Source organism: Lipotes vexillifer, unplaced genomic scaffold (assembly GCF_000442215.2).
Source record: "Lipotes vexillifer unplaced genomic scaffold, Lipotes_vexillifer_v1.1 scaffold1302, whole genome shotgun sequence".
NCBI classification, from domain to species: domain Eukaryota; kingdom Metazoa; phylum Chordata; class Mammalia; order Artiodactyla; family Lipotidae; genus Lipotes; species Lipotes vexillifer.
In genome coordinates, this window is record NW_006788595.1 from 561,346 (window position 1) to 566,892 (window position 5,547).

Below are 5,547 nucleotides of genomic sequence, written 5' to 3' on the forward strand. Positions count from 1 at the left end.
AGGAATCCCACCCCTGTTGTGGTGACCTCCAGTAGGGAGGTATATCACTGAGGGGTCTGCATGCAAACTTGCCTGTCCTGGGGTATGGAGAAAGAAGAGTGGTTTAAAGGGCACCTAGACTATACATGAATCTATTTACTAACCCTAGAGCATCTGCCATATAGGAGGGGACCTGCTGGAATTCTCTTGGGCCCAGAGGCACTGGAGAGTGCCATTTTTTTGTTTTCCCCCTCCACCTTAATAGTATAAGCAGGAACATGGTTCAGGTGCTCTAGCAGGCCTGCCAGGGCCAGCCCAGTGTGCCCCAGGCCCCTGGCCCAAACCAGCTCCAGCTGTACCCCAAAGGTGACTCTGGCATTGTGTGCTCTGAGGCCTCCTCCTAGTGTGTGCCCACTCCAGCCATCTTGCCAAGGTGGCCCTGATGTGGTACACTCTGGGACCCCCCCCCCAATCTGCACCTACTCCAGCTCTGGCTGTCCTGCCAACGCAACCCCTGGACCCCACCCTCAGCTGGCACCCACTCCACCTCCAGCCAGCCTACCAAAGCCACCCAACACATGCAGTCTACATAGGGGACTCTCCTACACAGAGCCACAGCTTCAAGACTGGGAGAGGTAGCTGTTTTGCTTAATTCATAGAAACAAACAGAGAAACAAAATGAGGAGACAGAAAATATGTTCCAAATGGGAGAACAAGATAAAACCCCAGAAAGAAATCCTAATGAAATGGAGAGAAATAATTTACCTGATAAAGAGTTCAAAGTAATAGTCATAAACATGCTCCCTGAACTTCAGAGGAAAATGGAGAAACACAGTGAGAACTTCAACAAAGATTTAGAAAATAAAAGAAAGAACCAATCAGAGCTGAAAAATACAATAATTGAAACAAAAAATACACCATGGGGAATCAACAGCATATTAGATAATAAAGAATAGATCAGTGATCTAGAAGATAGAAAAGTGAAAATCACCCAATGAGAATGGCAAAAACAAAAAAGAACTTTTAAAAATGAGAATAGTTTAAGGGACCTCAGAGACAACATCAAGTGCACTAACATTTGCATTATAGGGGTCCCAAAAGGAGAAGAGAGAAAAAGGGGCAGAAAACTTATTTGATAAAATAATAGCTGACAACTTTCCTAACCTGGGGAAGGAAACAGATATCCAGGTTGAGGAAGCACAGAAAGTACCAAATAAGATAAACCCAAAGAGATTCACGCCAAGACTTATCATCATTAAAATGGCACAAGTTAAAGAAAAAAATTTAAAAGCAGCAAGAGGAATACAACTAGTCACATACAAGGGAACCCCCATAAGGCTATCAGTTAATTTTTCATCAGAAACCTTGCAGGCTGGAAGGGAGTGGCACAATGTATTTAAAGGAAAAAGGAAAAAGGAAAAAAAAAATGTTAACAGCCAAGATTATTCTACCTGCCAAAGTTATTATTCAGAATTGAAGGAGAGATAAAGAATTTCACAGACAAGCAAAAACTAAAGGAGTTCATCACCACTAAAATGGCCTTATGAGAAAATTTAAAGGATATTCTTTAAGCAGGAAAGAAAAGGCCATAGCTAGGAAAAAGAAAATATATGAAAAAAAAAAACTCACTGGAAAAGGCAAATATATACTGAAGGCAGTGGTTTAGCCACTTAAAAATCTAGTATGAAAGTTAATAGACAAAAGTCATAAAATCAACTATACAATAAGTACATAAGTGATACAAAATAAAAAGATATAAAATATGACATAAAAAATGTGGGAAAGGGGAGTAAAAATGTAGTGCTTTTAGAATGCATTTGAATGTAAGCAACTATCAGCTTAAAATAAACTACTGCATATAAGTTGATATATATATGAACCTCATGGTAACTGCAAACCAAAATCTGCAATAGGTACACACATGCAAAATAGAAAGGACCCCAAACATAACATTAAAGAAAATTATCCAGTCACAAGGGAAAAGATCAGGAAAAGAAGAATGGAACAGATAAGAACTACAAAAACAGCCAGAAAATAATAAACAAAATGGTACTAAGTATATACCTATCAATAATCAGTTTAAATGTAAATGGACTAAATGCTCCAGTCAAAAGACATAGAGTGGCTGAGTGGATATGCTACCTACAATAGACTCATTTCAGATCTAGAGGCACACAAAGACTGAAAGTGAAGGTATGGGAAAAGATATTCCATGCAAATGGAAATGAAAAGAAAGCTGGGATAGCAGTATTCATATCAGACAAAATAGACTTGAAAACAAAGACTGTAACAAAAAACAAGGGCAGTACATAATGATAAAGGGCTTGAGCCAAGAAGAGGATATAACATTTGTAAATATTTATGCACACAGCATGGAAGCACCTAAATATATAAAGTGAACAGATGTAAAGGGAGAAATTGTCAGTAATACACTAATAGTAGGGGACGTTAATACCCCACTTACATCAGTGGATAGATCATGCAGACAGAGGATCAATCAGGAAACATCTGCCTTAAGCAACACATTAGACCAGATGGACTTAATATATATCTATAGAACATACCATTCAGAAACTTCAGAATACTATCAAGTGTACATGGAACAGGCTCCAGGATAGATCACGTTAGGCCTCAAAACAAATCTCAATAATTTGTTTGAATTGAAGTGTAGTTGATTGATGATATTATATTAGTTTCAGGTGTACAGCATACTGATTCAATGTTTTGTATAGATTATACTCTATTTAAAGTTATTACAAAACAATGAATATATTTCCCTGTGCTATACATTATATCCTTGTTGCTTATCTATTTTATACACAGTAGTTTGTATCTTTTTTTAAAAAATAAATTTATTTATTTTATTTATTTATTTTTGGCTGTGTTGGGTCTTTATTGTTGTCCATGGGCTTTCTCTGGTTGTGGCAAGTGGGGGCTACTCTTCGTTGCAGTGTGTGGGCTTCTCATTGAAGTGGCTTCTCTTGTTGCGGAGCATGGGCTCTAGGTGTGTGGGCTTCATTAGTTGTGGCACACAGACTCAGTAGTTGTGGCTCATGGGCTCTAGAGTGCAGGCTCAGTAGTTGTGACACACGGGCTTGGTTGCTCCATGGCATGTGAGATCTTCCCAGACCAGGGATCAAACCCGTGTTCCCTGCATTGGCAGGCGGCTTCTTAACCACTGTGTCACCAGGAAAGTCCCAGTAGTTTGTATCTCTTATTCCCATACCACTATCTTGCCCCTCCCCCCTTTCCTCTCCCCACTTTGTTCTCTGTCCATCTATCTATGAGTCTGTTTTGTTATATACATTCATTTGTTTTATTTTTTAGGTTATGTATATAATTGGTAGCATAGAGAATTTGTCTTTTTCTGTCTGACTCATTTCACTAAGCATAATACTCTCTAGGTCCATCCATGATTTTGCAAATGGCAGAATTTCATTCATTTTTTTGGCTAAGTCTCCATTGTGTGTGTGTGTGTGTGTGTGTGTGTGTGTGTGTGTGTGTGTGTATTTGTGTGTGTATCACATCTTTATTCATTCATCAGTTGATGGACACTTAGGTTGCTTCCATATCTTGGCTATTGTAAATAAAGAATGCTGCTATGAACACTGGGGTGCATGAATCTTTTCAAGTTACTGTTTTCATTTTATTCGGATGTATATGCAGCAGTGGAATTGCTGGATCATATGGTAGCTCTGTTTTTACTTTTTTGTGGAAGCACCTTACTGTTTTCAATAGTAGCTGCACCAATTTACATTCCCATCAGTAGTGTACAAGTGTTTCCTTTTCTCCACATCCTTGTCAACAAATTTGTTATTTGTAGACTTTCTGATGATAGCCATTCTGACAGGAGTGAGGTAATATCTCATTAAAAGCTTTTGCAAGCAAAGGAAACCATTGACAAAATGAGAAGACTACCTACTGAATGGGAGAAAATATTTGCAAGTGACATGACTGAAAAGGCATTAATAGGCAATATATATAAATAGGTCATACAACTCAATAATAAAAAAAACAACTTGATTAAAAAATGAGCAGACCTGAATAGACAGTTTTCCAAAGAAGACATGCAGATGGCCAATAAACACATAAAAAGATGTTCAGTATTACTAATCGTCAGGGAAATGCAAATCATAACCATAGTGAGATATTACCTCACATATATATACACACATATATACACATACAATGGAATATTACTCAGCCATAAAAAAGAATGAAATATTGCCTTTTCAACAACATGGATGGACCTAGAGGGTATTATGCTAAGTGAAATAAGCCAGAGAGAGAAAGATAGCTACCATATGATTTTACTTATATGTGGACTCTAAAAAACAAAACAAAACAAAAAACAAACAAAAGAGAAAAAAACAAAACAAATGAATAAATATAAGAAAAAAACAGACTCATAGATGCAGAGAACAAACAGGTAGCTGCCAGAAGGGTGGGGTGTAGGGTGACGTGTGACGTAGGTGAGGGGGATTAAGAGGTACAAACTTCCAGTTTTAAATAAGCCATGGGGAAGTAATGAAAAGCACAGGGAATGTATTCAATAATATTGCAATAACTTTGTGTGGTGACAGATGGTAACAAGACTTATTGTGCTGATCATTTGGTAATGTATAAAAATATTAAATCACTGTGTTATATGCCTAAAACTAATATAATATTTTTAGTTCATTATGCATCAATAAAAAAGCTGCAAACCTAAATAGAAGCGAAAGAGGTAGTGAAGCAGCAGAAGCTAGGAGACCAGTTAAAAGTTGTTTGAATCAATTAAGAGATGACGTTGACCTGCATGAGTGTAGTGGAATTGGAGCGAAGTATACGTTTCTGCTAATATAATGATACATTCTTGTTAGATATTTATGTATTTCATGTTTTTATTTTTTCATCCAGCATATATTAATTGAGCACATACCACATGCTAGTGCCTGATTTAGTCTTTTGGTATAGAGTGGTAAGCAATATGAGTATTATCCCTGACTTTTACGGAACTTATCACCTAATTTGGAAAGATATAATAAACAAGTAAATAAGTAAGTAAAAAAGTTATGAAACAAGTAAAGAAAAAAAAAACTTGTAATTACAACTTGTGACAATGCTGTGAATGAAGTCAACAGTGCTGTAATAGAGCATAACAGAAGACTTACTTAATGGCATAGAGAAGGCCTCTGAGAAGACGGTAATTTATGTGAGACCTGAACAATGAGAGGAAACCAGGCATGTGAAAATCTGGGGTTTAGGTAGAAGGAGAAAGGAGGAGAATTGGATGGGGATGTAGAAAGCACTTTGGTTATGAGATAAAGGGTGACATGGGGGCTTGGACTTTTGGTGAAGTAGGAATATATGACAAAATGGAGTTAGTCTTGATAGGCTCTATGGGAGGATGTATACTTAGCACTTGGGCTATGAACACTGAATAGTTTACTAAGCAGTAAGGAGTTTTCAGTGCAGCTGCTTTTCTAGGAAGCATTAACTATGATAGTTGATTAGGGCTATTGCTCATTCAAGTGCTCTCAGAGGGATTTGATCCTGATGGGCAACATGACTCCCTCAGGCAGCTAT